The sequence below is a fragment of the Erpetoichthys calabaricus genome, chromosome 15 (genome assembly GCF_900747795.2).
Source record: "Erpetoichthys calabaricus chromosome 15, fErpCal1.3, whole genome shotgun sequence".
Classification (NCBI taxonomy): Eukaryota; Metazoa; Chordata; class Cladistia; order Polypteriformes; family Polypteridae; genus Erpetoichthys; species Erpetoichthys calabaricus.
The window spans coordinates 67,564,257-67,586,958 of NC_041408.2; the positions used below are offsets into that span (position 1 = coordinate 67,564,257).

At 39.1% G+C, this 22,702-nt stretch overlaps 1 protein-coding gene across 2 annotated transcripts in view; it reads left to right on the forward strand.

Moving 5' to 3' along the window:
• Positions 1-5,675: 5,675 nt before the first annotated feature.
• Positions 5,676-22,702, forward strand: part of cdc42ep3 (CDC42 effector protein (Rho GTPase binding) 3) — a 32,526-nt gene continuing 15,499 nt past the window's right edge. Inside the window, exon 1 of one of the 2 annotated variants that reach the window (XM_028820654.2) lies at positions 5,676-6,378. The gene's annotated coding sequence lies outside the window, so the exon portion shown is untranslated. Of the gene's footprint in view, positions 6,379-19,423; positions 19,447-22,702 lie in introns of those variants that run through there. The other variant, XM_051919320.1, reaches the window with a different exon arrangement.

Here is a 22,702-nt window from a genome sequence, read left to right on the forward strand (position 1 = left end):
CACTTTTTGGTCCCCTTGATACATGCAGATTAACATCCACATTCCTAGACATCGCTTTGCCCCAGCGCCTCCTCCAGCTACTCCAGGTGGATACTTAGATAGATAAAGTATCTATCTATCTATCTATCTATCTATCTATCTATCTATCTATCTATCTATCTATCTATCTATCTATCTATCTATCTATCTATCTATCTACTCTATCTATCTATCTATCTATCTATCTATCTACTCTATCTATCTATCTATCTATCTATCTATCTATCTATCTATCTATCTATCTATCTATCTAATCTATCAATCTATCTATCTATCTATCTATCTATCTATCTATCTTCTATCTATCTATCCTTCTATCTATCTATCTATCTATCTAACTATCTATCTATCTATCTATCTATCTATCTATCTATCTATCTATCTATCTATCTATCTATCTATCTATCTATCTATCTATCTATCTATATCTATCTATCTATCTATCTATCTATCTATCTATCTATCTATCTATCTATCTATCTATCTATCTATCTATCTATCTATCTATCTATCTATCTATCTATCTATCTATCTATCTATCTATCTATCTATCTATCTATCTATCTATCTATCTATCTATCTATCTATCTATCTATCTATCTATCTATCTATCTATCTATCTATCTATCTATCTATCTATCTATCTATCTATCTATCTATCTATCTATCTATCTATCTATCTATCTATCTATCTATCTATCTATCTATCTATCTATCTATCTATCTATCTATCTATCTATCTATCTATCTATCTATCTATCTATCTATCTATCTATCTATCTATCTTCTATCTATCTATCTATCTATCTATCTATCTATCTATCTATCTATCTATCTATCTATCTATCTATCTATCTATCTATCTATCTATCTATCTATCTATCTATCTATCTATCTATCTATCTATCTATCTATCTATCTATCTATCTATCTATCTATCTATCTATCTATCTATCTATCTATCTATCTATCTATCTATCTATCTATCTATCTATCTATCTATCTATCTATCTATCTATCTATCTATCTATCTATCTATCTATCTATCTAAGGTGTTCCCAGGCCAGTCAAGAAATATAATCTCTCCAGCATGTTGTCAGTCAGCCACAAAGTCTCCACTCAGTTGGACACAAGCGAAACACCCCCTACCCCCTAAGGGAGGCATCCAGAAGGCATCCTAATCAGATGCCCGAACCACCTCAACTGGTCTTGGCTCATGAATCATCACCTTATCGTGGTGGAGGGGTTCATGTGTTCCAGTGATCCTAGGAGCTATATTGTCTGGGCAATTGCCCCTGGTAGGGTCAGCGAAGGCAGATTGGTCCTAAGTGAGGGGCCAGATTCATTTATTGATTTCTATGAAAATTGAAATCAAGGATCTGGTGATCAATTTTGTCACCTTCTCCTGTAACACGTGTCCCCAGACAGTCCCACTGACTGATGTTTACTTGATTATGTTGACCTCATTTGTAAATCACTTAGGACAGAAAAGCTTCTGCTTAGCAAATGAATGTAAGGACTCAGAAGGCTGAATGGAATCATCTACTGCACTCTCAAAAGGAGAGGAAGAATGCAACTGGGGCATTGAGGCAGACTCATCTTCACTTTTTAAAACCCAATTTTTAGAATCATTCTCTCTAATATACATGCAAATTACCTCCTATGCATCTTATCTGCCTCGCAGTAATGAGAACATGAGTTTGCGTCCCGGATCCTCTCTGTAGGGAGAACACTTTGAGTAGTGAGAAAAGCACTTTATAAATGTAAAGAATTATTATTATTACTCACCCAGATAAGGGAAACGGGACACTGCCCTGGAGCCAGACCTGGGTGGGTGGGCCCAATGGTGAGTGCCTGGTGGTTGGGCCTTTACCCTATGGGACCCGGCTGCATACTGCCTGAAGGAGCAACAGGTGTTGATTCTCCAGTGGGTCCACCACTTGCAGGAGACGTCATGAGGGTCTGGTGCATTGTTTATTTGGGTGGCAGTAAAAGGCAGGTGTTCATTTCAGGAACACTGTGCATTCTCCCAAACATAACTCTGGTAAAGCAGTTGATTATTGTTTTTGTGCTTCATTCTAGAAGATTTGATGGTGGCCACAGATTATTTTGATCAAATGGTGGTGGTACAGAAAACTGGAAAACAAATAAGAACAGAAAAGTATATCATACTGTGATACATAATACAAAAAAGTGGCTCATCTCCACTGAGACGACTGCATTACGTGGTGAAGAGAAAAATGATTACATTTGGTACTTCCATGTACAGAAGATGCTGAAAGTGATTTCCTTGTGCGTGAATACATCTCTGTGCCTGTTTCAGCATGTTCATGTACACTCTTTGCAACGTCACAGGATCAATTCTCTGTATCGCATTTTCAACGATCAACTGTAAACTTCATTTACAGTCCGTGGATTTGTCACATACACGCAGTCCTTTAAATAACCCCACAAGAAATAGTCGCAAGTTGTTAAGTCAGGCGATCATGGTGGCCATAAACCCTTGCTAATAATCCTTTCGTCAGGGAAATGCTTCCGAATAGTAGCCATAGATATGCAAGAAGTATGGCAAGTCGCACCATCTGCCACGACAAAAGTGGCTTCCAGGGGTCAGACAGCAAGGAAACAAGGCAGGCGACATGACCGCAGCTGCCTATCTGCCGGCAGACGAGACAGGAGTCGTCTCGGTGGAGGTGGGCAACCCTGTAGAATGTACTAGAGCTGGTGCTAAAACACAGCTATGAGAAAGCCAAATTCAAAAAACTGGGTTTTTAAGGAGCTTTTTAAAATGTCCTATGGTATTAGCCTGGCGTATCTCTATTAGTAAGACATTCCAAATTATTGGTGCATAACATCAAAAGGCCACCTCACCACATGTATGCTTAGCTCTTAGAATAACAAGATCTACGAATACAACTAGGAATACAAAGGGAAAGGCACCCCAAAATATAAGTAGGAGCAAAATTATTGAGCGCATTATATAATATTAATGGTACTATATTTAAATTTTTTTTCTAAAGGTAACACAGGTAACTAATATAAATGATGCTAAGACAGATGAGATGTGCTCTGGTTAAGATTCTTGCTACTCTATTCTGAATTAACTGCAATTAATTCATGTCTTTCTCAGGTAATCCATTACAGTAATCTAGTTGGCTAAAAACAAAAGTGTAAGTTCGTTTTTCTGCATCTTGTGATGTTATGAGAAATTTCAGGTTTTTTTATTGGTTTAGCTGGTGAAAGTTACTATTCATTCATTCTGAAATGCAAGTAACAGATTGAAGCTGAGGGCACAGAACATTAGGATTTTGAACTGCTACAGATACGTAAAGCTTCATGTCACCTGCATAACTCTGGTAGTTCACCTTGTGTTTCAAGATAATCTGTTTTATCGACTGAAAATAACAGCAGGCCCAGAATAAGATCCTTGTGGTATACCACATACAGTAGAGTCAGACAGTATTCAGACCCCTTTACTTTCTGCATACTTTATTGTGCTGTAGATGTTTTACATGGATATATTTGCCATTTCTGCCCATGAATAACCAACAATCACAAAGAGAAAATCTGTTTTCAGAAAGGTCTGCAAATTTACTACAACTCCACACCTGACCCTTTATTATGGCACTCCAAATTGTGCTCAGGTGCATCCTGTTTGCTTTAGTTGTCCCTGAGATGTGTCTAGAACTTGAGTCCACATGTGGCAAATTGAGTTAATTGCACATTATTTAGAAAATAACACACTCGTGTATATAATAGTCTACAATTCACACTGCATGTCCAAACATAAACCAAGCCATGACGTTGAAGGGGGTCACTGTAGACCTCCATGACCAAATTATAGTTGGGCATAGATTATTGCATGAGTAAAAAACATTTCTATAGCTTTGGCTGTTCCCAGGAGTACAGTGGCCTCAATAATTGTGAGACAAAAACATTTGAAACCATCAGGATTCATCCTAGAGTTAGCTGTTTGGCCAAATTGAGTAACCGGGCAAGAAGAGCCTTGGTCAGGGAGGTGACCAAGAACACAATGGTCTATCAAAGAGGGTTTCAGAACTCCTCTGCTGAGATTGGAGAACCTGTTGGAAAGAAGAACATCTCGGTGGCAATCCATCAATCAGGAGTTTCTGGTAGAGGGGCAAATGTGAGTAAAATGCATTTGACCGCCAACTTGGGAGTTTGCCACATGGTATTTAAAGGACTCTGGTCTAATGAGATAAACATTGAAGTCTCTGGAAGAAGCTTTGTGCCTGGTACAGGCCAATACCATCCCTACAGTGAAGTGTGGTGGTGGCAGCATCATGCCTTCGGGGTGCTTGTCAAAGACAGGGACAAGGAGACAGATCAGAACTGAGGGAAAGATAATTACAGCTAAGAAAACCTACTCCAGAGTGCACATGACCTCAGACTAGGTGACAATTTACCTTTTATCATGACAATAATAACATGAAACATATAGCCAAGACAAAGCTGAGGGACTTTGTGACAAATCTCTGACTGTCCTTGAGTGGCCCACCCAAAGCCCAGACTTGAACCCCATAGCACATCCGTTGTAAATGTTGTTGAACAATATTTAATGTGAAGTTCATGATGCAGATTATTGATTTATGATGGGTTACATAACTTCATAAATACAGTATATAGTTTAAGTTTAAAATACCTTAATTTAAAATGTGATGTGTATAGTAAAGTTGCATGTTATAATTCGTTTGTTATTGTTAAATGACTTTAATATAATATGTATGTAAAGTAATGTGTCTTGCGAGAACGCACTTAGGAGTTTTCGAGAGAAAATGAGAAAGACCATGGACTTCAGGTGAGCAGATGTCTCTCACAAGGCTCTGCCATGTTACATTTAAAGTTAAAACTATAGATGTCTGAAGCTAAAGCAGACAACCAAAGTGACTCAAGGATTTAAGGACCTCTTTCATGACAAGTGGCCAAGGAGGTATTTTATTTGTAAAAAGTCTTTTGTTTCATGTTTGCACTAAATGTTTTGTATTTCATCGCATGTGCATGCAAGTTACTGTGTGTTTGCTAATGTGTTTTGTACTGATTACTCACCATGTAGTTCTCATGCCATGGTGGCATGACTGTGTGAGTAAGACAAGCCCAATCAATAAACACCCGTTTCAAAGAACCCAATCTGTGTCTGTGTTATTGTGAAGAGAGCTACATCCGTTGCAGAGACATGAAACTGGTATTTTATGAATGCTTCCCATTCAGTATGATGGACCTTGAGAGGATCTGCCAGATAGAATGGAATAAACTGCTCAAATCCAGGTGTACAAAGTTTGTAGCGACTTCCCCCAGAAGACTCGAAGCTGTAACTGTTGCCAAAGGGTCTTTTACAAAGTACTGAGTTAAGATTCTGAATACTTCTGAAAACATGTTTTCTCTTTTGTCATTATGGGTTATTGACTGTGACAATAATGGCAAATGTCCATTTAAAATTAAATGTTAGTACAAAATGAAGGAGTCCAAATGCTTTGTGAATCCACACTGTAAAATATCACAGACCCCTGATTTACAGTCACTACAACTAGCAAGATTTTGTTTGCTAACACTTCTCTTCATTTCCTTACCTTCTATTTCTTTTTTTTGTTTTTAGTAATACGTCATTGTTCAAAGCATGGAGATGGAAATTATACAGCCAGACCAATACTGCGGTAGTTGATTTTGGATAAGCGAGTGGGATCCCTTGTATGATCTTGACTGTTTCAGCCTCTTTGACAGACACAGAGAGAGGGAGAGGAGAGCGAGAGAGGGGAGGGCCGCAAGGAGAGAGTCCAGCCCACAGGGTACACTGCCTCTGTCTGATGTGCCTGCCTTCTGCTCCAAGGCTTCAAATAATGCTCAGATTGATCACAGGCAAGCAGTCTTTGTTGGCTATTCCCACATCACACCATTTGAAAGGAGAAAAAAAGACATCTAAAGATTAAAGAGATACCTGCTTCTGATCAAGACCTGCTGCAAAAAAAAAAGAACAGAAAAGAAAACAGCATTCCCTGAACAGCTACTGAGAGGGGAGACAAAAGACTGGATGACTTTATTATTGAGCTTAAAAAAAGAAGTTGACTTTAAAGTGAAATTCAACACTACTGAAATGGACAGGAGCTAAATGACAGACTGGTGCAGGTGCTGGATACGTCTGTTAATGGGAGTGTTGGGCACAAAATAAAAATAATACTGATGACAAAACAGGTCCTCCTCCTGCTACTGTTTTCAACTCGCTTGTCGCAGGATTGTGATTAAGACACACATCGGTGCATCTCTAAGGTATTAAGCTCAGTTGAATTATAAGACGCTTTGGGGAAGGATTTGACAAGGAATAAGGTAAGAAAATCACAAGTTCTATTTTCATTTCATGTTTTGTTACTCTTTTGGCATTAAGCTAAATCTTTATGAGAATAGTCACCTGTGGCCACTGTGACTGACTGGACAGTACAACTTTTCACTTATAATAGTTATTGTGATTTATAAATAACAAATTTAGGAAAAATCACAGATGAGTAGAGTTACAATCCTGTGTTGGTATGTGTCTAAGTAATAAATAATAATAAGGAATAGTCGCAGATTTACAACAGAGTGGTTGGTTATTTAGAGCACTAACGTATTTTAAGTACAGCTGGATATGTTACATAGCAAAGCAAAAAACAATGTTAAGGCAGAGCTATTTATAACGTGACCCAGATTTGCCGTATACGATATGATGAAGAATTTTGGAGCAGCTGGATCCTTTCAGACTGGAAGGACATATACAGTAACTCACTTTTAATGTTCACTGCTGCCTCTGCTTCTTCAATGAAAAGCTCTAAAGCAGATGTTTTTTGATTGCCTCATAAAGTAATTAGATATGAGTTATTTTGAAATATTATTTGATTATATGAATCTAGGAAGCAAATAAATTATCTTTATTTTATCCATCCGATTACTGAACCTGTTCAATTCAGATTTGGGGTTATGGGGAGCCTATCGCAAATTAATCTGCGCTGCATCCCAGACGGGATGCCAGTACACGACAGGACACCCTCAATCACGCGACCACACCAGGCCAGTCTGGCAATGCTAACTAAACTAACCTACAATTCTTGGAGATGGAGAAGGAAAACTGGGGCATCCAGAAGAAAACAGGGTGAAACTGCAAACATCATGCAGAGGGTGAGCTGTCTGGGGTTCAAACCCCATCTTGAGGAGCTGTGGTGCAGCAGAGGTAACTACTGTGGCAGAAATCTTACTGCATTTGAAACCCATTAGTCTATTCTGACTGGGGCTTGCTCCAACTTCCCCAAATCCCTACCCTGGATTAGTGAGTTAGAAAAATGGACGGATGGATAGTCTAATCTCAAGCAACATTGTGTCTAAGGCAGGACGCACCAATGGACAGTCCAACATACCTCACACACACCACAGAAACGCCAATATTAACCCACACCAAACTGAGAGTAGTCAATAAAGCTGCTATAATCCACATACCTGAGGAAAATCCCCAGTGGACAAAGTGCAAATGTGAAAAATCCACACTGACAGTGACTGGGCTGGGATTTATACAGAAGAGCTGCAAGGCAGCCATTTTATTCTGCATCCATCCATCCATCCATCCATCCATCCATCCATCCATCCATTCATCCACTTTCAAGTCGGATTAATCCAGTTCTGGGTGCTGTGATGTACCATTAAACATTTGATCTATCTTGTCTGTTTTTCTGTCAAATTAATCAAGGTGGTTGATGGTTTGCTGGAGCCCACCTTTGTGGCATCAGGTACCAAGAAGGCCCCAACCATGAATGGGGTACATCGAACAAAATCAGAATTGAAACTGATGGAAACCCACATGGACATGATTAGAGAGTGCAAAGTTCACAGAGCAGGGATTTGAACCTGTCTCTCCGAAATGTGAGATAGCACCACTGTGTTGGTCATCTTTATTTTAGATTTACAAAAGTTTAAATTATGGATGAACCCTTGCCTTCATTATGTCTTGAATGAAAAACAATAGGAATGAGATGTTATCTTCATTTAGCATACTTTGCTGTTTCTTGTTCATTTTGATTGTGATGGTGACCAGAGTTCAAGTCCTGGGTTCACGCTACATGGAGTATGCATGTATGGGTGCTTCCCCCACAAATCCAGGGCCTGTAGATTGGGTGGACTGGAGTTGTTAAATTGGTATGTGTGTTGCTTGCACTGTGATGGGCTGTCTCCCTGTCCAAGGATTGCTCCTACCTTGTGCCTAATGCTTGCTGGGATGCCCCATGACTCTGTTATAGATAATAATCAGGTTTAGAAATGGATGGATGGATGGATGTGATCCCTAAAGGCAGTTTGTTTGTGAACAGTGGAGCATACAGACAACACTTAAGATGATCAGATGTGCATCATGCAGGCCCTCAAGGGTTTTAATTCTGGTTCGTTTTTTGTCTCCTAATTATTATTGATCACTGCTGCCTTTCAGAAACAGTTGGCTGGATAGGCTCAGGTCCCCAGTATCCAAAATTGGATAAAGCTAGTTATATCTTGTTATTTCCCTGTTCCATCGTGGGGAAGAGGTCAAATGTGTTGGCTAGCAATGAACTTGAACCGATGGCCAAAAAGGCCCCTAGGTTTACTTTTTGTATAGCTTTATTGTTTTAAAGCATGTGTTCTGCTTGATAAGCAGGTGAGGGCAATGGATAGATCGATGGATAGTTCTTTACCTTAACAGTTAGGAATCTAAAACAGCTGAGGAGCAGCACTCTATTATCCAACATGTCATACAGAAGGTAGCTTGTTCTGTTGTGTACAGCTGGGAATTTGCATTTTTGGCACATAGGCTCTTGTTAGCAGCACTAGTTCATATTAAATTTTACTGTCTGACAGCTGGGTGCGACAGTGGTTAGTACTGCAGGCCTCACAACTCCTGGGTTCAAATCTGGGCCGACTGGCTTGTCTGCACGTTGTTCACGTCCTCCTGTTTCCTCCCACATTCCACAGGCATGCATGGTAGGCTAGTGGGAGACTCCGACTGAGCCCCTGGTATGAGTGAGTGAGTGTGCCCTGTGATCGACCCCAGTGATGAATAAAGCAGGTTCATAAAATGGATCTTTGATCAAATGTCTTTAGAGCCTTCACATATTTAATACATCCGTTCCTATTTTTTACTGATTGGATTCTTCTTATTGTTTTCAAGTTCAGTCGAGTCGCCTGTAGAGTGACACAGTAGCTCATCTCCCGGCCCTCTGATTATAATTACAGGACGGTGACGCGTTGTTTTTCATTGCGAATTAAATGCAGTTACCAGAATAGCAGTGCAGTGCAGCCTTGGAATCAAAATAGCTTAAGATGGCCTCACAAATTTTCAGGGTTATCTGGAGAAAGCAATGAAATCGAGAAGGACACTGCAGAGAAGGAATGAACCAATTTGCCAGAATAACAAGATAATGTATCAGAGTAATCCAAAAATGTGAAGTATTTATGAAAATGAATGTTTACTTTTCCTTTGCCTTGGTTAAATAAAAATCATACTGACCGATAAGAGACTTGCTGCTCTATTCCCCGCTGTATCATTTAAATAGGATTATGCTTAAAAAGGAAATGTGTTCTTTTAACAAAACATACTAATCCAGAAGTACATCTGATTTCTCGCAGCTAATGACAGCAGGCAGTAAACCTCCGTAAGTGTGCTGGCAGCCCCCTCAGCCCGTGCCATGTTTGAGGTTGCACATAATGGCTGCAGTAACTCATCTGTTAATCACACTCATTTGTGTTCACAAGAATTACTTACGAACGCTTTGAAATCACTTCAGTTTTTTTTATTTTCTTGTTTTTGTTCCACCACCTCCTGACTCAGCGGTACAAGAAAACCCCTACATATGATGTACCATTTGACATGTCTTGATGCCTAGTTATGCAGTTCCAAACTTCATTTTTAGACCAGGAAATTACACCCTTATGATAAAAGAGTAAAGCAATATGTTGTTCATGTCACATCAACCGACCCCAGGGGTTCAGTTTCTAATTGGGGTCGAAGTTACTGCTCTTTAAAAAAACTTTGAAGAAATGGGGATCAGTAATATGGGTATTTGTGGTGTTGCTGTTTCAAGTTTGCTGATCATGAATATAATTATATTTTTGATATGTGATTCTTTCCTGGTGGTCTTGTCCCTATGAGAGCCACTCCCTAGTAGGTTACAAATTACAAATTTCAAACATAAGCATGTGGGGTATTGTTTAAGATGATATTCTAGAACAGTGATGACGAATATGATGTTATTTTTGATTTTTAATCTTTTACTAGTGATCAGGCCCTCTGTGGACGACTAACAATAATGACAAATTTCTATCACAATCGAGAATATTTAGACTTCAGACATTTAAATTGAAGTATACATTTTAATTTTTCAAATATTTGATGCAACTATTCTTGTTTATTGTTTACTTCTACCCCATGAGGTAAATCAGGTATTGTTTAAGACGATTTTCAAGGACAGTGATGATGAATATGATGTTATTTGTGATTTTTAATTCTTTACACGTGATCAGGTCCTCTATGGACTACTAACAGTAATGACAAATTTCTATCACAATTGAGAATATTTAGACTTCAGACATTTAAACTGAATTATACATTATAATATTTCAAACATTTGATGCAGCTATTCTTTTTCATTGTGTACTTGTACCTCATGAGTTAAATCATTATATTTCTTATGAACACACCAAATTAGACTGGTCTTGTGCTAATTCAGGCTTTTTTCACATTCTTTTCATGGCTAACGTTATTTATAGGCGCAACCTGATAAACTCTTTTATAGCAGAGGAAGGGCCTTCTTTATATGCACAACAATGCACAGAGCGATGCTAAATAAGAGTTTCCAATTTGGAAAGTCCACGTGAACGCCCTACAATCTCGAATCCATGTGTCAGACAGTTTGGAGAAAACAAAGCTTACCTGGATTCTATGACTTGTGACATAACATTGACCTTTCACCTTAAGTCAATTGGATAAAATATAACAAGAACTGCAATTGTACGTGGTCGAATTGCATTTGGAGTGAAGTGATAAACATTTACTTCATTTTATTTATTTTTTTGTTCCATGAAAAAAACAGTAACGAATCAACAGCGAGCTCGCACTTTAATGGATAATCCGACCGGAAATTCACACGAATACTCTCAAGTGGGAAGGTGAAATGTCACAAGTTGGGACACCAGAAACCTTTGTTACGACATGAATGCAAGTTGGGTTGGTGTTGATGGCTCCAGCCCACCAGGGGTCTTGCTGTAGATAGTGAGCTAAGCCAGCAACTTCACTTACTTCCAACTGATATTGTGATTATGGTGTCATGGCACATAGTTTTATGTTCATGATAAAATGGATCCCTCCATCCATTCTCTTAGCACGCTTTTTCTCTGGCAGGATTGCCAGAAGTCATGGTCTACACTAGTAGCAACGGAACTAATCGTGGATGTGATGCCAATCCATTTTATGGCACGCCCCCACCCTTGCCCACCCTCGTCAGTTTAGATTTTCCATTTAATGTAACACATGTGTCTTTGGAATGTGGGAGAAAAACTGTGAAGCAAACCCATAAAGATAAGTCAGTGGATAGAACCCGATTCCCAATAGATTTTGGGCAGCAGACTTTACAAACTTTATTCAGGCTAATGTTTTGGGGAGTGCATTTTTATGAAAATAATTTAAAAAATAGCTCTCTGTGCAAAGAAGGTAGATTTAGATTATTATTTTTTTTGCAGTTGTTTTCTGACATTGCACAGGATAGAATGTAGAGTCTGCTGTAATTACAAAGCTGAATGTAAGAGGGGAAGTTTCAGATTAATTTGTTTTAGTGCTGGCACAGGCTGAATCTTTAGCTTCACACACTGCTGGTTTCAGTTTGTGCTTTATTAAATCAAGATTTGTTTTTGTATGGCTGGGGGTGGTTAGGAAACAGTGCTTCTGCAGCATTCCTGTGAAATACCAAATGTCGCCCCCTCACCTGGCCCACGTGTATTCAAAACAGTCCATTACAGAATTAGGAAATGGATGCTGCTTCTCGTCCACAAAATCCATGAAAACAGACACCGCTAAATTCTTAGGGTAATGTCAGTCAGCAACCTTGCTATCCCAATGAACCCCTGCAGTCATCTTTATAAAGGCTCATTCAGCTTTCTGGTGCACCATCTCTAGTCTACAAGTGTCTGTCAGGTAACCATCCATGTTCTAATCCTGCTTATTTAATACTCAACAGGGCACCGGTCCATTGAAGGCCATGCTGTCACACTTAACGTTACCACACTTAGTCATATGGAGCCAATTTAGAGACGTCAGTTAACCTGACCTACACGTCTTTGGGATGTGGGAGGAAAACCAGAGACACTTGGAAGAAAACATGCAGTCGCTATGAGAAAATGAAAACTCTGTCCAGACAGTGGCTAGGCTAGGAATCAAATGCAGTGTCCTTGAGCGGTACAGCGTCACTGAACACTGGGCCAACACACTCCCACCTGTTAGTTATAATCTTTCATTTCCATTTGAAAATATCGACCGAAGCCTCCTCTTTTTCTGTTGTATTTGGAGACAATATAAATAATGTTTAGTATGGTTCAAATGGAATTAATTGTGGATTTTCTTACCTGTATCTACTAATATGAATAATGAACATACTAATGTTTGTCCATTTGAATGTTCCATTCATCTATCCATTCATTTTGAACCAGCCAGTTCAGGGTCATAATGAGCTTCTTACCAATATGTTATGATTTTGCACCATTGTTGTGACACAGCATCAGTCACTATGGAGCGCGTCCCAGAAATACCACAACTAACATAATCGACATGACGATATAAACAGTGGCATAGCAGCAGTGGCGGCTCGCGTATAGGCACTGTGGAACTGCAGCACCCCTTATTTCCACTTGATATTATCGATAACATTTAATATAATGAGTCCTTTTTTCTTTAATTCTTTCTTTATACTTGTACAATATATAATCCTTAAGCTTAATGTCAGCAGCCATCCCCCAGTTTATGAAAAAGATACAAAAATTTTGTATGGAACTGTGCGCCTCACAGTTCCAGCGGCGTGGTGTTTGGCTGTTGTGTGCATGTACACATAGGAAGCAGCACGCGAGGCTGCGAGGGAGAGAGAACACCGTCGCTCCCGCAGTGCCAACCCCTGCTTTCAATTAAGAAAAATTTCCTCAGTTGTCATCCAGAGATCAAGGAGAAAATTATTGATCTTTTCGCACAAATTAAAACAAGAAGAATGGATTTCATTTTTAAATGAATAGATCAAGCTTGAACTGTAACAATTTAGGATATAATAAGTAAGAAATGTTTGATTTTGTTCTTTTAGGATTTTAGCAAGTTTCTGAATACATTTTCTTTTTATACATGTTTGTTTCCTTTTACACAATTTTAAAACAAAGGCTAAAAATTTTCTGGAGCAGCACCCCCACTAATTTTAGCTACGAGCCGCCACTGCATAGCAGACATGTCATTTTCAGAGTTTGCAGATAATCCAACAAAAAGCAACCTTTGTGAACACATTACGTGTGCTGTTTTGACTCTGGTTCTTGAGTTTTGCTTTGATTTTCTTCACTGTGTTTTCTTGATTAACGAGCTGGCTCAGTTGAAAGGTAGAACTGCTTTTCTGGTTTCGATTCTGATATTCTTAGTTTTATCTCTTGCAGTCATCCCCTTTAAAGCATTGTGACCTTACCTGTAAGGTGTGGCGGGCGGCCGGGTCCCATGCCTGGCTGGAACGCCCCTTCTACATATGTTCCGGGGGAGCAACTAGGGACTACTCAATACCTCCCCCGGGACACTTAGTGGCAGTCTCCTTGGCTGATGATGGTGCCTCAGTTTCCCGCAGGGCTCCATGGGAGATGGAGTCCTCCACAGCCCGGTTGGGAGCTGGGGTGGCTGCCAGGGGGTGCTGCATGGATTCCACAGCCCAGCCGGACAAATCTACAGCCCCACCCGGAAGTGCAATTGAAACCAGGTGGCCAAGCACCTGGAACACTTCCAGGTGGGCTATAAAAGGGGCCAGGCACCACCACTCAATGGTCAGAGTTGGGAGGAGTGGACGAAGCTTCAAGGGAGGAGGAGAAGGAGGAGTGGTGGTGGTGGTGCCAGAAGGGCGTGTTTGTGTTACTGGTGATTTATTTTGTGTTTTATTTGGGACTGTGTTGTGGCTGGAGGGATTATGGGGAAGACGCGCCCTCCAGCTGAAGAAAAAATAAACTTTTGTGTTGTTATTATACGTGCCTCTGTGTGAGTCTGTGCTGGGTCAGGCACTATATAGCGCTATTGTTATTGACACATTAAAATCAAGTTGTGGGTTTATTTATCTGTTTTTATTTGATCACACATAACAGACGCTGTAACCTTAAAACAAGCAACGGAAGCTGATCATTCGGGCAAGTTTACACGTAAAGGCGTACCAAAATTATAGTTGTTGTTATTGTTTAGATCTCAAAATTTGTAACAGAACGTTTTTTCAAACTCTTTTCTTCAGAGCAGGGCTCTCCATCTCCAGTCCTGGAGAGTGACTGTGACTGCAAGTTTTCATTCTAACTCTTTTCTTAATTAGTGACCAGTTTTTGCTGCTAATTAACTATTTCCCTTTATTTTAATTGACTTTTCTTGAGACTCTGACCGCCGAATTGATTCTTTATTCCTTAAATGGAACCTAAACATAAATTTGATTTGAAGTGAGCCAACAAATGGGGCCTCAAACTCCAACCAACTTCACTTTATTCAGTTTCTTAATTTGAAGCCAATTCTCATTGCTAATTAAACCCATTATTTAATTCCATGCCGCTCATTCTGCCATGGCAGACATTTGCAAAAGTGTTGATTTTTGTTTTTTAAGAGCGCTGTCAAAATATTTTGTGGACCTCAACAGATCAACATTACTGAGGCCTTCACCTTTCTTTATTTTCAGTTATTATGTGATGGACGCAGGTTGTTTTATGTGTTGGCTCATTTTGTGTCTTAACTTTGTTTGGTTGCTAATTAAGGAAAAAAGAAATAATTAAGGGGCTTGAGTCTTAAGTTGTGCAACAATTAAAATTAAGGCAAAGAGTTAATTAGCAGCAAAATCTGGTCACTAATTAAGAAAAGGGTTTCCCATTGGGATTAATAAAGTATCTATCTATCTCTATCTATCTAGCTCTCCAGGACTGGAGTTGGAGACCCCTGCTTTAGAGAGTCTGTTTTCAAACTTTTTCTCCAACTCCTTTTCTAGAGTACACACAAGTTTACTGTACAGTATCCCTTAAATGAGATGGTACCAGAAACACCTCCAACTAACACATTCACAGTGTCAGGCTGCAACAGGATGGATACGTACAGTAATGTAATTTGAAAAACAGAATAACAACCCTGTAACTAAAAATGAACAAAATCAATGAGCAAAATTAATTTCAAAGAAACAAAATGTGGAAAAATTATCTAGAATAAAGTAAAACAAATTCAACCCACCAAAGGTCCTAACCCATATGGTTCAAGGGTTTTGCTTAGTATTTTCTTTTGACAATGAAAACTATGAAAGGCACTGTATTAATCTGATAGGCTCTGTTTTATTATTGACCATTGCCACTGAATATTTAACACATTTGAATCCCTCATGTTTTACACATGTATTGCTTTAGTACTCTTTCAATGCTCACTAATTTCTAAGAAACACCAGGCCTCATTTGTAATATCTGTGTATGCCTTTTGAAGTATTTTCACACGGTCCCATTTAAAGTTCTAAGCAAAGTTTGGAATATTGTAGCATAAATAATAATTTGGAGGGATGGCTGAAGCTAACATTACCAGCGAGAGAAGCACAGAGCGTGCTGTTTTCACATATAAATTACACAACAAAGCAAGTTTTGTGGAGCTGGTGCTTTGGCACTGAAAGCAGTACAACCATCGTGTTAGACTATTTACATTTGCAATGTCTACACCTGCTAGACAGCTGTACTTTTCACAGAGTCAGTGACCTGAGTACATTTTGCAAAGAAATTCAAGCAAACAGTGCATTCAGAGTTGACGAGTTGTATAAAACATGTCGTCAGCTTTTTTATGGGCTTTACTTTGTCACCTCTGAGAGAAGCTATTTACCTCTGAACTGTTAGTTAAAGAAAGCTCCAGATGTGATGAGCTCACAGGGAAATTCTTGAATAAATAGCTAAGGACCATAAAGAGTAGCATTTACATTCAAGAAGATAAAAAGTCTTAACAGGGTGAGAGTTCTGTAACACAACACTTCAATGTATTTGCACATAAGTGCAAATGGCACACGAAAAAATTAAAATAAGCATAGATAGACAGTACTTTATCAGTAGTTTCTTAGGTGGGCTTGTCATATATAGGATCTGGGAAGATGATGCATATATCCAAGGAATATTAATAAATATTGGTGAGAACCAACTTTCAAGAAAGTGCCTGTCTATCACAGGGTATACATTTCTGGGATAATATTTATTTGTCATAGAATATAAAATGACAGTGGGAATGCCAGGTCTGTAATTAATAAACATAATGCCCGATTGTGATGTTCCCTCAAACTTAACCTTCCAGCTACAGCAATTTTTTAACTTGCTGACCGCCCCCCACCATTCAGATTTCACCTACCCAGCAGCTCACTCCACCCTACCCTGGAGGCTGTGCCTTATTACAAGGTTGGTATTAGCAAATGAAGAAGTTAAAAGGAAAGAACAAGATGGTGTCACCTCTATCCTTTCTGTATTGTGCGGCCAAGTCACATCTGTTTTCTTGATTGGTTTTAATTGAAATGCCCTTCTGAGGAGGTTGGGACCACTCCTGTCAAAGCTTTCTGCTTCGAGGCTAACTAGGGTTTAAATGTCTAGAAAATATCACTTTCCTGAATAGGAGTTTAGGAAATCATTCTTTTTATATGTGCCCGAATCAAGCATTCCTTAAAGGTATAGCCAAAGATCGTTCAAATATTTTTGATGAGCATCTGTTACTGTAATTGTTTTATTTCATCTTATATGGTAATTGTTAAGGCACAACTATTAAATTTATGTTTATTATAACTTATATGGTAATTATTAAGGAGTACTTTTTAATTTTATGTTTAGTGTACATCTTGAATGCTAATTGCTAAGATCTCAATTTATTTAGATTTAATTTGTTAAGGGAGGCTTAGTGGTGGAGTAGTTAACTCTGTTGCCTCCTAGATCTAGCAAGTCTGGTTGGAATTCCAGGCCCGGTCACCATCACTGGACATGATGTGCATTCTCTCCATTTCTGTATTGTTTTTTTGTTTTTGTTTTTTTCGATTGGTAATCTGGTGATTTGTGAGGTCAAATTAGGTCTGAAAAAGTGAGTGACTGGACTATAGATGGATTGGAGGCCCATCCAATGTTTGGTTTCTGCGTTGTCCCCTGTGATAAAAATGAGGCCTATGAAAATTTAGAATTGGATTAAGAAGGTTTTAGAAAGTTATTCCTTAATGTTAAGAGTGTTTGTTTGTTATTGTTAACAGACCGGTGGTTTCTGTTAAAGAGATCTTGATGGCTCCCTCTTTTGATATCAAGCATGTGACGAGTGGCTAAGAATTGTTAAAAATGAAAGAGTAAAAAAGCATCTTACATATTTAGTGTTAAAGAGAATGCTGCAATTTTATTTTTTATGGAGCATTTCATTTTGTACAGAGCATTTTGTACAAAGAACATTTTTTGTGTTAATCGCTAAAAAGCTTCTCTCAGGATTATCCATCCATCCATCCATCCATTTTCCAACCCGCTATATTCCTAACTACAGGGTCACGGGGGTCTGCTGGAGCCAATCCCAGCCAACACAGGGCACAAGGCAGGAACCAATCCCGGGCAGGGTGCCAACCCACCGCAGGCTCAGGATTATCTCTCTATTATAAAAAAAATCTTGTAAGGAGACAAGACGTGATTTTCTCAGAGAGACACTTTCACGTCCCGCGAGATATTGTCAGACACATTTCTTGTAGAGACAAAGAAATGATATTCACTCATGGGCAGTTATACGTTGCGTTGTCACAATGCAATTCCAAACATGGAATCAAAATTCAATTCGATATTGATGAAAAAGCAAAAGCGAAACAAGATCGAATATATTGACATTGGTGACATGACAGAAGTGCGCAGTGCACAACAGAAGCAGCAATCCAGCAGCTGATCGAGCAAAGAGGAGGTAAAAAAAAAAAAATATTTGTTTCCCATTGTATCACCGTTTAGGAGGAGCAACCGCGTCTCCTTGGGGTGCCTTCAGCCCCCCTCTTCACAATGCAAGCAGCAGAGATGCGAAGTGGTTGTCACATAGCGCAGGCCAGGGGTTTGGCTAGCAAAGCGAGCAGGGGGCAAAGCCCCCTAGTTATTTCATAAAGATGGTTCTAAATAAGCAGGTTAATGTTAATCCACTAGCATTGCTGACTTATGGCTCCAGAGTTCTCGGTTTAAAATGCTAGCCAAGGCGGTACCTGTGTGGAGTCCGCATGTTCTCTATACCAGTGTGGATTGTCGAATAATTACGTAGGCTTTGTTTGCACAGCCCAAAGACAGCATCTTAGGTGGCATTATTACCTTCAATTGGCCGGAAATTAATTAGTTATAATTATTTTATTTCATCTTATATGGTAATTGTTAAGGAGCAACTTTTAATTTGATGTTCAATGTACATCTTATATGGTAATTGCTAAGACTGCTAAGATGTCCAGGACTGCTTACTTCATCGTGCGGCCGTGCCCATTACTGCTTGTGTAGACCCTGAGTCGCTGCATCCGTAAATGAGACAGATTAGAAAACGTGTGGCAGAATCTTAACATTATAACAGCTTAAAAGCACCAAATAGTGTTATTTTGCAAAGATATTTTACTCAGTTGTAAAGATGTAACGGTTTCTGTTAAAGAACATGTGTCACAGCTTTGTAAAAAGATCTTGTATCTTTGTTGTTAACGTTTTGATGGTTCCTGTTACAGTCATTTTAATGGTTATAGAGAGAGCGCATGTCATTCTTAGAGCTTACCCTCCTGCATTAAGTTTTCTAAACAGTTGCTTTTTGTATGGACAGATCATGCCAACCTCTTATAGATTAAAAGAGTCATTTGTAGTGATGAGTGAAATGATTTCAAATTTGAATTGGTAGTGAAACTTCACAAAAAAAATGTACAAAATAAATTTTGTTTCACTTCCAATGGAATTCCTCCCATTCACACAACGAAAAATGCATTTCGCTTGTGTCTGGAAGTGTTTTCATGCATTAATTTGCATTTGCCTGTCATTTAGCATTTAAATATAAAAATACCCTGAATTAAAGTCACCAGAAGTGTGCCTCATAATCCTCATTGCTAGGTGAAGGAAGATGGGTTTGGCAGAGACGACTTTCAATGTACTGAGTTTTCCTCTGGAGAATTCACACTGCTACTTGCAATGGTGAGTCTTATTGTGGCCTTGTGTGGACATTTACACAACATGTCACATTTTTAAAGCATTCTGTAAACAAGTGTCAGAACTACAAAGGGGGGCCCAAAAATTCCCAGAACTGTTCAAAAATCCTCTATTATAGATCTTAGAGAAATTCCATTTTAGTCACTGCCAAAATATTAAGCTTGAGATGCCCTACACTTGTTCCAGCACTTCTTCCATTCCTGGAAACACTTCCTGTATTCATTTTAGTTATCATATCTAGAGCCCCCTGAGATTTTTTTTTCTGGATTTCTAACACGGTAGCTAATTGTATTCCCTTCAGCTTCAAATCTAATGCTGGGAACATAAAGAAGTCACAGTGAGATCTGATGAATTTGAGGAGTGCAAAACAACAACTCGGTGTGTGCAGGTCACGATACAAAATGCAGTTTTTCATGCGCCACTGCCTCTGGACATTTTTTCCTGATGTTTTCCTGCAGATGCTTCAACAGTTTATTGTGATGTTAATAATTAACCATCTGTTCATGGGGAATAAACTCTTTATTAATAAGTTTGCAAAAACTAGATCAGCATTGCTTTGATGGTTGATAGGACCTGTGTGCTTTAATCATCCATCCATCCATCCATTTTCCAACCCGCTGAATCCGAACACAGGGTCACAGGGTTCTGCTGGAGCCAATCCCAGCCAACACAGGGCACAAGGCAGGAAACAATCCTGGGCAGGGTGCCAACCCACCGCAGGATACACACAAACACACCCACACACCAAGCACACACTAGGGCCAATTTAGAATCGCCAATCCACCTAACCTGCATGTCTTTGGACTGTGGGAGGAAACCGGAGCGCCTGGAGGAAACCCACGCAGACACGGGGAGAACATGCAAACTCCATGCAGGGAGGACCCGGGAATCGAACCCAGGTCCCCAGATCTCCCAACTGCGAGGCAGCAGCGCTACCCACTGCGCCACCGTGCCGCATGCTTTAATCAGCTTGGAGAAAAAAAAAGTAGTAGAAGTCACATACACAATTGTAAAATAAATGTCACAAATATGCACTTGATCAACTTAGCGCAATATAAGTCAGAGGACTGATTAACAAGACTGGGGGCAAACAAAACCTAGGGGGCATATTTGGAAACTGCACCCTACTCCCATGCTTTTCTGGGAATTTTTGGGTCCCCCCTCGTGGAATTGATTTTACCAGTTTTGGTATGGATTACATGCTTCATGCAGCTGCAGAAAAGAACACACAAAAACATGGAAGTGTGAATGAGGTTTCAGGGGGCAGAATTCTTTGCTTTGTTAAAATCCCATTTAAATCCCCTTTAAAACCCCCATAAAACTCTTCAGCGAGATTTGCGTTTCACAATTTCAATGAATTTTAGTTTCAGTTTTGTGAAACCCTATGTGAATCAAAACTTGGATGCTTTCTCATTATGAATCATTATTGTCACCTATACAGAGTAATGTGAAATTCTAACGTACTGTATGCCCTAATCAAGGCGCAACCTGTCACCACTCTCCAGTGCCATGATTAGTAATTGCTCATACATGACAACTCATAAACATGATGCACATATCTTTGAAATGTACCAGAATACCGAGAACACTGGTAGGAAACTATAATGGTGTATAGTGAACAAGAAAGAAAGAAAGAAAGAAAGAAAGAAAGAAAGAAAGAAAGAAAGAAAGAAAGAAAGAAAGAAAGAAAGAAAGAAAGATGCAGTCAGTCAGAATGAACAATAATGTGAAAATGAAAGAACCTACATTATTAAAATCTATATGATATCAAAGGATAATCTTAAAACGTTAAATGAGGAGAAATTCCAAATTCAGCTTCTTTTCACCCAAGAGAGCTTTTCCCATGTTTTGAGCGACTGTTGAGGAGAACTTACATCTCCCAAATGTATGCTCAGAAAGACTCCCTTGCAAGGTCATAGCACGGCCTGCACTTATCACATCAATGCTGCCTTTTTCAGGAATGCAAACACTCTTTGCTTTTGAATGGCTCGTCTCTGTTTGACTCGTAGCACAGCTGCAGTCCTCCTAGTTTTAGGACCTGAGGAGAGCCCCACAGGGCATAAAGAACTTGGGCTCAAACACTGATCACTTTAAAACCAAGGAAAGAGGAAAATGTTTTTTTTAGGTATGCAGGAACATAAGGGATATGTTAAGGAAATTTCCAAACAAAATGTATGACTGGAATTTGTTTTTATATTGGAAACATGAGAGTCTATGGGCAGAGGAAGTATTCTGTTTTTTAACAGATTACCACAAAAACTAAAAAATGAAAGTTTTTAGACAGTTTTGATGACAAACATTGCCAAAATATGAAAATTCCTGTGTACTTATTCAAAAGAATCTCTTGGCAAATGTAATAAGTATGTCCAAAAGGAAATTTCTTTATAGCTGTCAATGTTATTTTCTTAAGAAATACAGTATGTTGCAGTTGTTTCATATTTGAGTGAGGCATACAATACTTGATCTTACTCAAAACTGAACTGAACTGCAGAGACATACAGTATGGTTAAAGTGTAACACTGAGCAACGTATTCTTAACAAATGTAACTACTTTTGTTACACAGGTTTCAGATTACCAACATAGAGTTAAACCATATCTAGTCAATTGTATATGATATAAAACCATAATTATTTAATACTAGTAACGGCGCATTGCATTGAATTCACTTGACTTGAGCATTCATAGTTTTCGTCCTCTTTTTTTCTCTGTACGTTTAGCATTCGTTTGCTCAGAGGTTGATGTGCTTGCTGTTTCCTGAGCAGCTCTTCTTTTCTCCACCCTATCAGCCCGCTGCTTCTCTTCTTTTGTCGGCATTTTTTCACGTTAAAACTGATTGTTAGTTTTTGTGTTGCAATTACTTGGTATGTTTTTCTTAATTTTTCATTTAAGCTAGCACTTAAGTCATCAATTTGCCTCAAGAATGATTTAAGATATGAAGGGGAAGTGACCACGAAGGTAGTAGGGAATGAGAATGGCCCCTGTACGCATGCGCCACACGGCCACCCTGCTGCACGTTGCCGAGAGTTGATTCTACAATAAAATAAAAATAAAAAGAGTAGTAAAAATCATCACCCCGAAAGCGGATAGTAGACGTCACGTAGTATATGTGTACCAAATTTCAGGTCAATAGGTGAAACGGTTTGCGAGCTACAGGTGATTTAAAATCCTGGACGGACAAACGAACAGCCATGGTAGCATATTATATACATCTAGCTGTGTAAGCCTGTGCTGCAAAAAGCC